The 13,066-nt window shown below is 41.6% G+C and overlaps 1 protein-coding gene across 2 annotated transcripts in view; it reads left to right on the plus strand.

The window, feature by feature from the left end:
* The window catches only part of LOC143767478 (uncharacterized), a 118,363-nt gene that overhangs the window by 23,773 nt on the left and 81,524 nt on the right, over positions 1-13,066 (plus strand). The gene's annotated exons all lie outside the window — the stretch shown is intronic.

The following is a 13,066-nucleotide window of genomic DNA, read 5'->3' on the forward strand; positions in this document are numbered from 1 at the left end:
TTTCAATAAATAAACACGTTATATCAAAATAATTGTACCACTAACATGAAGTACAATATGTCACGAAAAAACATTCTCAGAATCAGTGGGATCTGTTGAAGCGTTCCAGAGTTATAACCTCATAAAGTGACAGTGGTCAGAATTGTAAAAAATTGGCTTGGTCAATAAACAGCAAATTAGCTCTGTCACTAAGGGGTTAAAAGGGACACCATTCTAAAAACTGTACCCTTCAAGGTGCTCAAAACCACATTCAAGAAGTTTATTAACCCTTCAGGTGCTTCATAGGAATTTTTGCAATGTGGAAGGAAAAAATAAAAATAACTTTTTTTCAGAATTTTTTTTTACTTCAGATACAATTTTTTTTATTTTGACAAGGGTAACAGGAAAAAATTGACCCCAAAATTTGTCGTGTAATTTCTCCTGAGCATGCTGATACCCCATATGCCGTTTTGGGCATAACGGCAGAGCTCGGAAGGGAAAATCCCCCACAAGTAACACCTTAAGGAAAGTATTTAGATATGTGTCGAGCACATTGAACCCTCAGGTGCTTCACAGAAGTTTATAACATTGAGCCATAAAAATAAATAAAACAAATTTTCCCCACAAATATGTTTTTAGCCCAAAATACTGCATTTTCATAAGGGTAGCAGGAGAAACTGGACCATACAATTTGTTGTGCAATTTCTTCTGAGTATGCTGATACCCAATATGAGGGGAAAAAACTACTGTTTGGGCGCTCGGAAGGGAAGGAGCGCCATTTGACTTTTTGAATGTAATATTTCCTGGAATCATTAGCGGACATCATGTCCCATTTGGAGAGCCTCTGATGTGCCTAAACAGTGGCCCCATTTTGGAAACCAGACCCCTTAAGGAATGTATTTAGATGTGTGGTGAGCATCTTGAACCCCCAGGTGCTTCACAGAAGTTTATAACGTTGAGCTGTGAAAATAATAAAATTATATTTTCCCCACAAAAATTTTTATTTTCACCCCACTTATTGCATTTTCATAAGGGTAACAAGATAAATTGCACCATACAATTTGTTGTATAATTTCTCCTGATCACGCCGATACCCCATATGTGGGGGAATACTACTTTTGAGGCACAGTGCAAAGCACAGAAGGGAAGAGGCGCCATATTGGAGTTCAGATTTTGCTGTTATGGTTCGAGGGTGCCATGTCACATTGGCAGAGCCCCTGAGGTGCCAGAACAACAGAAACCCCCTATATGTGAACTCATTTTACAAACTACACTCCCCAATGAATTCATCTAGGGGTGCAGTGATCATATTGACACCACATGTACCTCACAGAATTTTATACCACTGAACGGAGAAGAAAGAATAAATTACATTTTTACAATTAAAATGTTGTTTAATCCCCAAGTTTTTAATTTTTCAAGGGCTAATGGGATTTTTTTTTTTTTTTTTTTTACAACAAACTGAGGTCTATTTTTTCTTGAATGCGCCACTACCTTACATGTAATTGGGAAATATATTTCAGGCACAGTGCAAAGCTCAGAAGGCAAGGAGCGCCAGATTTTACTGTTATGGCTTGCAGGTGCCATGACCCACTGGTTTCTGTCCTGATGAAGAAATCCGGCACGACCTCAAAATCTGTTGACCCTGTAAACCTGTTTTATTAACAAATTTTTATCCATTAGAAACCATTGTGTATTCATCAGCAGCAGCGCAGAAGTGACATCTCCCTCCCGATCGTTTAAGACCCACTGGGAGAGCCCATAAGATGCCAGAAAAGTAGAACCCCCCTCATAAGTGACCACAATTTACAAATTACACCTCTCAATGAATTCATCTAGGGGTGCAGTCATCATATTGACACCACGGATATGTCGATATGTCACAATTTTATACCATTGTGAAGTTAAAGAAAAAATAACTAAATTTTCTTTTAACCCCAGATTTTACATTTTCACACAAGAAGTGGGTAAAAATGGCACCAAAATTTGTCCCACAATTTTTACTGAACGTGGCAATACCCCATATGCGGCTGTACAGTACTACTTAGCCATACGGAGAGACTTAGGAGGAATGGAGCGCTATTTGGTTCCTGGAGCACAGATTTTCCTAGAAGAGTTTGTGGACTCCATATACAGAGCCCCTAATTGCTAGAAGAGCAGATTCCCCCCTCAAGTGACCCCAATTTGGAAATTATACCCCTTTGGTAATTTATCTACAGGTGTAGTGACAATTTTGACTTCATGGGTATTTTCCAGAAACAAGCAGCAATGAATGTTGAATGTTGTGAAACTGTCATAGTAGTGACCAGTACCTTGAATTCACCAGTGCGTTATGTCCATCCCATGCTTTTGGAGACATGCACCGTAAGTTAGGCGGGCTGTCATCACTTCAGAAAAGCCAAACATGTGAACGCTATATGTGGTTTAGGTAAACTGTGGGGCTCAGAAGGGAAAGGGGCATTTGGATTTGGGAGTGTTTGCGGAACTTCTTTTTGGATGGTGAGGAGCCATTTCGCTTTTCCAAAGCCTTTGTGCTATCAGTAACGTGGAAGCCCCCGATATTTCCATTAACAGATGATAGACCTGAGTGAGGGCTTTCTTTTTTTTGTGGATTGTGTTGAAGCTTTTATTGGGAACATTTTACATAAAGTTAGGGATCACATTTATCCGGTGCTCTACCGGTGCTCGTCTGGCCTCTGTTCAGCAGTGTCCTTTTTTCAGAAGTGCACAAAACTGTGGCCGACTGCACTTTTATGCAATCCTAAAAAGACGGACACCGCTGGATCACAGTTCAGACGGCATTCACAGTGACTCCATCTACATCATTATTGGGAATCTTTCACCAGAGGTTCTGTATGAATCACACATTTCAGAGATTTACTTGGAAACTCCAGTGCAAGCGCTCATCGCAGAGAGCAGGATAAATGTGCACCGAGCCTTACTACAATCTTTTGGATGCAGAGTGAAGAAATCAACAGCAGGTGAAGAATTGGTTTTATTTATTTTTTATGCCGTTCCTCGTGCAGAATAAGTGATTAGGCAACTTTATTCTTTGGGTTGGTGCGATTACAGCGATACCAGATTTATATTGGGTTTTTATGTTTGGCTGCTGTCACACACGAAAAGATGCTTTTTATTGCAAAAAATAGTATTTTCATCACCATATTTTGAGGGCTATAATTTTTCCAAATTTTGACCCACATAGTAATGTGAAGATTTGTTTTTTGCGGGAAGAGCTGACGTTTTTATTGGTACCATTTTCAGGCACATGACTTTTTTGATTGTTTCTATTCCGATTTTTGGGAGGCAGAATGAGCAAAAACCAGCAATTCAGGATTTTTTTTTGGGGGGGGGGGTATTTAAGCCGTTTCGTGTGTGGTAAAATTGATAAGGCAGTTTTATAATTTGGGTTAGTACAATTACAGCGATATCACAGTTATATCTGTTTTTCTTATGTTTTGGTGCTTTTACACAATTAAAAACTATTTTAGAGAAAAAGTAATTACAGTATATACTCGAGTATAAGCCGACCCAAGTATAAGCCGACCCCCCCTAATTTTGCAAAAAAAAAACTGGGAAAACTTATTGACTCGAGTATAAGCCTAAGGTGGAAAATGCAGCAGCTACCGGTAAATGTCAAAAATAGAAATAGATACCAATAAAAGTAAAATTAATTGAGACATCAGTAGGGTAAGTGTTTTTGAATATCCATATTGAATCAGGAGCCCCATATAATGCTCCATGCAGTTCTTTATGGCCCCATAGGCGCTCCATATAGCATTTTGCCATATGTAATGCTGCTGCTGCTGCACTAAAAAAAAAAAATGACATACTCACCTCTCGTCGCTGCCCGCTGCTCCTCAGCGTCCCGTCTCTCTGCACTGACTGTTCAGGCAGAGGGCATCGCACCCTCTGACCTCAACAGTCACTGCAGAGGACGCGGAAGATGGAGTGGCGGTGGAACGCGGAAAGGTGAATGTGACATACTCACCTGATCCCGGCACTCCTGACCCGGTCCCTGCATGTCTCACGTCTCCGGGAACCGGCAGCTTCTTCCTGTAGTGAGCGGTCACTGTTACCGCTCATTACAGTAATGAATATGCGTCTCCACCCCTATGGGAGTGGAGTCCATATTCATAACTTTAATGAGCGGTACCAGTGACCGCTGAACAGGGGAAGAAGCTGCTGCGGGGACCGCGTCAGGAGCGCTGGGAGCAGGTGAATATTTGACAGGCGTCGCTCCCCCTCACCCGCTGACCCCCTGCCTTCCATGACTTGAGTATAAGCCGAGAGGGGCACTTTCAGCCCATTTTTTTGGGCTGAAAATCTCGGCATATACTCGAGTATATACGGTATGTTTGCATCGCTTTATTCTGAGAGCTATAAGTTTTTTATTTTTCCACTGATGGAGCGGTATAGCGGCTTGTTTTTTGTTGGACAAGATGATATTTTCAGCGGTACCATGTTTATTTATAGCCATCTTGTTTATAGCGTTTTATTGCACTTTTGTTCGTGATATGATGATAAAGCATTGTTTTTTGCCTTGTTTTTTTTTTTTTTTGAGATGTTCACTAAAGGGGGTAACTAGTGGAACAGTTTTATAGGTTGGGTTGTTGCGTACAAGATGATACCAAATACGTGTAATTTTATTGTTTATATTTTTTCATACAAATATTTACAGTATTTATAGATACAATATCGTTTGATTTTTTTAAAAAAATGTTTTTACAATTATTTAAAAATATTTTTTTTTTACTGTTTTACTTTGTCCACCTATGGGACTATCAGTTTTTGCAGGCTGATCGCTTGCAGCATCCCCATACGATGCAAACTGTCAGCTCTGCATTGACAGAGAAAGTTGCTTATCATGCACTGCACATGATCAAGCAATTTTCCTAGCTCTGGTGACTCGGATGTCATCATGACGACATCTGGTCACCATGGCAACAATTGGGACCCCGCGGGGTCTCCGATCCAAAGGCAGATGGGCTGTTATTCCTCTGCAGGCTCCCGGAATGTTGCGATCACTTTCGATCTCAGAATTCAGGGGGTTAAAGTGCAGGGAGCAGTGCATGACTGCTCCTGTCACTTAGTGGCGATCGCCCGCTCACAGCCCGTGTGCGCGGGCAATTGCGATGAAATAATAAACCCTCCCTGGTCAAATAGGCCCAGGGCACAGGGACGTATTATGACATCAGATGTCGGAAAGGGCTTAATCTGCAAATTGAAATGACAGCATGTGAAATATGTGCTGACAACTGAGAAAGTCATTAGAACAGTAATATTACCCATATAGGTGATCTCTAGGTAAACGGGAGGGTAATGATGCTGTTGCCTACCTAGAATCCTGACATCTTTTTTTCTACTTTCTCTATTTCCATACTGCTGTTTTATTATTATTAATAATAATAATAATAATAATAATATTATTATTATTATTATTTATATAGCACCATTGATTCCATGGTGCTGTACATGAGAATGGGTTACATACTAGATACAGATATCACTTACAGTAAACAAACTAACAATGACAGACTGATTCAGAGGGGCGAGGACCCTGCCCTTGCGGGCTTACATTCTACAGGATGGTGGGGAAGGAGACAATAGGTTGAGGGTTGCAGGAGCTCCGGTGTTGGTGAGGCTGTAGCTTCGGTAGTGGTGAGGAGGCAGCAGGGTCAGTGCAGGCTGTAGGCTTTCCTGAAGAGATGGGTTTTCAGGTTCCATCTGAGGGATCCAAATGTGGTTAATAGTCGGACGTGTTGGGGCAGAGAATTCCAGAGGATGGGGGATATTCGGGAGAAGTCTTGGAGGCGATTGGATGAGGAGTGAATAATTGTATATTAAGTGTATATAAGTGAATATTATTATTATTTATATAGCACCATTGACTCCATGGTCCTGTACATGAGGAGGGGTTCCATAGAAAATACAGATATCGCTTACAGTAAAAGAACTAATAATGACCGACTGGTACAGAGAAAAGATGACCCTGCCTTTGCGGGCTTACATTTCACAGGATGGTGGTAAGGAGACGTTAGGTTGTGGGGGTTAAGTTTTACAGTAATTTATGCTTTAAGTAGAATTTGCAACTAAATATCATATATTACTTAAATAGGACCAATTTATTAAATATCGTTAAAAAACCACCAACCTGTGGTTACACCAACAGACAACAAAAAAGAAAAGAAAACAAACACACCGTGAAAAAACTAGTGTGGAGGGACTAGCAACCCCTATGCTCCGTCTATACTGGAGACTGCCTAGCTGCGGGGGTTGGCGCCCTATGGGATACGTATTGGCGCCCCCGCTCCTCGTGGTCTATCCCTAGGGTCCCTGATAATACCCTTATTTACTTATTGGGCCCCACTACCCACACAATGATTTCTGAGGGACCTCTATGAGCTAGACAGAGACCAATCCTGTGTCTAAGGAGTCCTAAACCCCACACTGTGAAGTTAAAAACGAAACTGAGCACATGAAAAGAAGGCTGTTGGCGGCATTTGCAACGTGACTCAACCAAATTCCTCCTCAATGCAATAATATTAGTGCAATTTGATTAGAAGATGATTTCCAAGGCAATGTCCACACTTTTCTGAGTATAAACCATCATAAGGAAACAGTCACATATACAGTCTTGCTGCCACTTTGCAACTTATTGATAAAGACCATATTAATACTCATCGCAATGATCTGATGCCGCCCGCCCTGTGCCTGTGTAGCCTCAACGCGTTTTCGCGTTGTGGGGGTTGCAGCAGCTCCTGTGTTGGTGAGGAGGCAGTGGGGTCATTTCAGGCTGCAAGCTTTATTGAAGAGGTGGATATTCAAGTTTCATCTGAAGGATTTGAATGTGGTTGGGGCACAGAATTCCAGAGGAAGAAGTCTTGGAGGCGATTGAGTGAGGAACAAATAAGTGTGAAGGAGGTCTTGGGAGGACTGGAGATTGTTTGGAAATATACGGAGGAGACAGGTTATGGATTTTTTTTGTAGATCAGTATTAGTAATTTGAACTGGATATGCTGAGGAATTGGGAGCCAGTGAAGACATGTGCAGAGGGGAGAAGCGGAGGAGTAGTGAAGACAGAGATGAATTATTCGGGCAGCAGAGTTAAGGATGGACTGGAGAGGGGCAAGAGTGTTAGCAGGGAGGCCACAGAAAAGGATGTTGCAGGAGCTTGAGGTGACAGGAGGTGAAAAGAGCTAGGATGTGCGGTTTGAAGGACAGGGCAGAGTCCAGGTTTACTCAAAGCAATGGATTTCTGGTACTAGGGAAGGCGTGAATATAATTTATTGTGATAGATAGAATTGTGATAGATAGATCAGATCAAGAAGATATGTGGGATGGAGGAAAGATGATGAGTTCAGATTTGTCCAAATTGAGTTTGAGGAAGCGAGAGGAGGAGGAGATGGCTGATAAGACACTCTGGAATTCTGGACAGCAGAGAGGTGACGTCTGGGCTAGAGATGTAGATCTGAGTGTCATAAGCGTATAGGTGGTACTGGAAGCCATGGGATTTTAAGTTGTCCCAGGCCAAGAGTATAGATTTTGAAGAGTAGGGGGTCCTAGGACAGAGCCTTGAGGGACTCAAACAGAGAGAAGGCTGGATGAGGATATAGTTTGGGAGTGGGAGACGCTGAACGTGCGGTTGGAAAGGTGTGAGGTGATCCAGGAAAGGGCAAGGTCTTTGGCGCCAAAGGAAGAGAGGGTCTGTAGTAGGAGGCAGTGCTTAACTGTGTAAAAGGCAGAGGACAGGTGTAGAAGGAAGAGTTTAGAGAATTGTCTGTTTGCTTTGGCTGAAATTAGGTCGTTTGTAATTTTAGTTAGGGCAGTTTCAGTGTAATAATTAGGACGGAAACCAGATTGCAGATTGTAGATTGTCGAACAGCAAGTTAGATGAAAGGTAGGGAGGAATGTTCAGTGTAGACATGTTGCTCAAGGAGTTTGGAAGCAAATGGAAGCAGCATTATGGGGCGATAGCTTGACATAGCAGTCGGGTCAAGGGTTGGCTTTTTGAGGATAGGCGTGATTGTGGCATGTTTGAACGCAGAAGGCAAGGTACCAAAAGTTAGTGATGGGTTGAAGAGATGGGTTAGGTATGGGATAAGTGTGGTGGTGAGGTTGGGAAGGAGATTGGATGGGGTAAAGTGCACAAGTGGTGAGGTGTGATTTGGAGAGGAGATGATTCAGCTCCCATTCAGTTATAGGGAAAGGGCATTGGTCTGGTATAGGAAGGGTTGTGGTGGTTGAACAATAAAGACTTGCCTTCTTTGGTCAATCTTATTTTTGAAGTGTGTGGTAAAGTCCTCAGCAAAATTGAGTGAGGTCGGAGGGGGCAGAGGTGGGCGGAGGAGGAAGTTAAAGTGTGAATAACTGTCTGGGGTTGTATGATAAGGAAGATATCAGGGTTGTGAAGGTGAGGGCAGATTTGAAAGCGAGTGTTGCTTGTTTTTATGCAGTGAAATCATCTTGCGAATGTGTTTTCCTCCAATGCCGCTCTGCAACCCTAGACACTTGCTGAAGCTTTTTAGTGAGGTTATTGTGCCCAGGTTGTCTCTTGACTTGTCGCACTCTGTCATGCCCGAGAATGGTGACCGCATCAATAGCTGATGCGAGAGTGGCATTGTAGAAAGCAGTGGCACTGTGTGTGTCGTGGAGTGAGGATATGGACGCCAGTGGTAGACTAGAGTCAGAGAGTGTGTGGGTGTCTAGATGTTCAAGGTTTCTGCGGGGTGCGCTATTTGCTCGATATGGGTGACAGGTGAGCAGGACAGGGATGGAAAAGTGAGTAGATGGTGGTCAGATAGAGGGAGAGGGGGGTTGTGAAGTTAGATAGGGAGCAGAGATGGGTGAAGATCGGGTCTAATATTTGTCCGTCTGTGTGGCTGAGGAGGACCACTGAGTAAGTCCAAAAAACGAAGTAAGCGATAGGAGTTTGGCTGTTTGTGCTCATATGATTGCTACAAAACCAGGTCCCATCTTTCTGGTCAAACTTCCCTTTTATAACTGAGACATCATTCAAGTGAGAGCCAAGAGAGAATTTCTCTTTTTTTTCTCTTCATTTTTTCTTTATATGCTCAAATATAACAGACACCTAAACACAAAAATATAAAACTTATTATAATAAATATTATTTGTTCTGCCTAACCTGTTGGCAAAGTTATTTAAACCTTTTTTTTTTTTCTTTTTTTTTAATATAATTTTCTGGCGGCAATTGTCCTACTTCCCATGAAGTCACGTGGAAGTCTTTCGCTCTGGTGCCTGATGAAGAGACCTTAATAGTCTTGAATTTTTGCTTTGTAACATCACTAATTTTATTTTTGTTCGCCATTAGAAGGTATCATAGCAAAATACGGGGTGTATAACCTAGCCTGTGTGAACCATGAACTAACCAAAAGAAAAAAAAATAGACTAATAATGGTATACGCATCCACATTGTAATAAGAAAATAGAAAAAACCTTTATTTCACCACAGACAAAACAATAATAAAGCCATTTAAAAGCATACATACATGACCAATAAACCAACACCCCTCCAGGCTAAATAAGCCATGAAAATAAGACAATATATGAATAATTGAACTGGCTATGGATACAAACACAGGTCAATATAAGATCATGGTCCATGCAACCTTGTGAACTGAACACATGTGCGTAAAGAAAATATATACCAACGACAGCCCATATTGTATCAAGATTGTAATATGATCACGAATGCAGAGTACCAAATTGATGCACAGCCAAATGATTATTATCAATGATGTACCTGAACAGTTGTATATGGCACAGTATGGGAAACATGCAGCAATATGCAATGAATCCCAACATGCAGATTCGTTCCCCTAGTTGCTTATGGGGGTCAATTCCCACAATTGTAGGACCCCATATAGATATAATGTGAAGAAAAAATGCCAAGATAACAATTGTATAGCAAATCTGGGAAATGGGGCCCAAAAATACAACCTGACAGGAAATTACCCGGCGTGACACATGAAAGTCTGAAGAGGCTATAATTGCCTATGGGCTGTCAATAATAGTAACCATAATGCCGGTTCCTAGGAGGATAATCAAATCCAGGTTGGCTTAAGATGCAAAGCTGGAGGAGGGGTGAGGTAAAGGCCCCACGCGTATCGCTGCCGCCGCAGCTTCTTCAGGGGAAGTAAATATGGGAAAGACACATGAGGTTTAAATAAGGGTATTAATTGGTTTAAAAGAACATACCGGTGTGGAATCATGGTGTGTTGGCGCCGGCTCGCTGAGATTTCCGGAGCGTGGGCGACGCGTTCGGCTAAAGCTAGAAGTGTTGCCGTTGTCATGGTGCGTCTTGCACATGCTCAGTGGCAACACTTAGTGGGGTGCAAAGCGCAGACGCTGGTACCAGCTAGAATATGTGAGAAAAAGGGTTATCTAATGCTGTAGATAAGCCCCCGATATAACCTGAAAGATAAGAAAAACAAGTTAGATTATACTCACCCAGAGGCGGTCCCAGTCCGGTCCGATGGGTGTCGCTGTCTGGGTCCGGCGCCTCCCACCTTCATACGATGACATCCTCTTCTTTGCTTTCTATCTCGGCTCCTGCGCAGTCGTACTTTGTCTGCCCTGTTGAGGGTCAGAGAGGCCCGGCACCTGCGCACTGCAGTACTTTGCTCTGCCCTCAACAGTCAATCCTATATTTTAAAAGAACAGTCACAGAGCTGGGCACATGGGGATCAAAGTACACAATTGAAAATAGTTGAGCATAAAGATACTTAGACCTTCTGACGCGCGTTTCGTTTAGTGCTTCCTCACACCCTTTCGAAATGTTCAACCTTTAAATTTGAACTCCCTTAAAACAGAAAATGATATCTCACAAAACGGTTAATTATAAACATTTTCTGTGTTTCAACAACTTTTTCTATTTATTTTTAGAGCATATACAAAACCTATTTATTAATTATTATTTATTTATTTTTTTAGACTGGATCACTTTTGAAATTACTTTGAGGCGCCTGTACTGTAGAAAATTGAACTCTTTGCATCAAAAAGCACATTCGGGAAGTGTGTTAACCCTTTAAGTGTAACACAATAACAAAAATGATTATTTTTTTTCCCCACTAAGACTAATAGGAAGAACTAGACCCCGCAATTTATTTTTAAACTTGTCATAAATATGATAATACTGTATTGTTGCACTCTACTGTCGAGGGAACATGGCAGGGCTCAGAGTGGAAAGAGAGGTATTTTGGCTATGAGAATGCAGATTTTGCTGGAATAATTTGCCAATACCATTTGCAGATCAACTACAAGAACTACAGAACAGTAGAAAGCCCGATAAAGTGACTCCAGTTCCCTAATGGAATTCATAGGAGTAGTGACTATTTTGACTCCACGTGCACTTTCTGGAAAACATAATTGATGTTGCAGAGTAAAAATTGCAAATATGCCATTTTAGTGCCTGATACATAGTGCCCAGTTCGTGCTTATAGAGACATGCACAACATAAATTTTTAAGTGTGTTCTTCTCAGTACAGCAATGCCAAAAATATGGACACTAACAGTGTTTGGGCATATGGCAAGGCTCAGTAGCAAGGGGGACATTTTGTCATTGGGGAATGGTATTTGCTAGATTGGTTGTTGCTTTTCAAGAATCATTGAGCAAACCCTCTAGTTTTCCATTGAAAGATGATGGACCTGAGTAGGGGCTTGTTTATGAAGGAGGAGTAGAATTTTTTTTTCTATCATTTTGACCCACATATCATTTTTTGGTGGCTTCTTATTCCAATATTAGGGATGTCCTTTGTGCAAAGATAGTCGAATTTCATGGTCTACTGGATTTAAGTGTTATAAAGATTTAATTGTTTTGTTTTTCAAATAAACTCGTGGATGGTATTGTGTCTCAGGGCTCAATGAATCACTGAAATCAATCTTAAACACATGTGATAACTAGTTTTCCAGGTGATTCTAATTAAAGGAAACCTACTCAAAAATGATGTTCCACATTATTATGCAGGTCACAGGTTTCAAGCAATATGGGAAATAAAAAGGATCTCTCTGCTGCTGAAAAGCGTTAGATAGTGCAATGCCTTGGACAAGGTATGAAAAAATTAGATATTTCACGAAAACTTAAGAGTGATCATCATACTCTGATGAGATTTGTGACTGAAACAGAGCACAGACAGAGTTCATGCAAATAAAGGCATAATGAGGAAGTTTTCTGCCAGACAAATTCATTGGATTAAGAGAGCAGCTGCCAAAATACCATTACAAAGCAGCAAACAGTTATTTGAAGCTGCTGGTGCGTCTGGAGTCCCTCGAACCTCAAGGTGTAGGATCCTTCAAAGGCTTGCTGTGGTGCATAAACCTACTATTCGGCCACTCCTAAACAGTGTTCACAAGCAGAAACGGTTGCAGTGGGCTCAGACATACATGAAGACTAATTTTCAAACAGTCTTGTTTACTGATGAGTGTCGAGCAACCCTGGATGGTCCAGATGGATGGAGTAGTGGTTGGTTGGTGGATGGCCACCATGTCCCAACAAGGCTGCGACGTCAGCAAGGAGGTGTAGGAGTCATGTTTTGGGCTGGAATCATGGGGAACCAGCTGGTAGGGCCCTTTAAGGTTCCTGAAGGTGTGAAAATTACCTCAGCAAAGTAAATAGAGTTTCTGACTGACAACTTTCTTCCATGGTCTAAAAAGCAGAAACGTGCCTTCAGGAACAAAAACATCTTCATGCATGACAATGAATACCTCTGAGTAATTGGCTGCTATGGACATAAAAGGAGATAAGCTCATGGTGTGGCCACCATCTTCCCCTGACCTCAACCCTATAGAGAACCTTTGGAGTATCATCAAACAAAAGATCTATGAGGGTGGGAGGCAGTTCACATCAAAACAGCAGCTCTGGGAGGCTATTCTGACTTCATGCAAAGAAATACAAGCAGAAACTCTCCATAAACTCACACGTTCAATGGATGCAAGAATTGTGAAGGTGATATCAATGAAGGGCTCCTATGTTAACATGTAACTTGGCCTGTTAGGATGTTTTGGAGTTAAATAGCTTTTTTGTTCAGTGAATGTGACCTCCTAATGCTGCAAATTCCACAAATGAGCA

This window comes from Ranitomeya variabilis, chromosome 4, assembly GCF_051348905.1.
Source record: "Ranitomeya variabilis isolate aRanVar5 chromosome 4, aRanVar5.hap1, whole genome shotgun sequence".
Taxonomy (NCBI): domain Eukaryota; kingdom Metazoa; phylum Chordata; class Amphibia; order Anura; family Dendrobatidae; genus Ranitomeya; species Ranitomeya variabilis.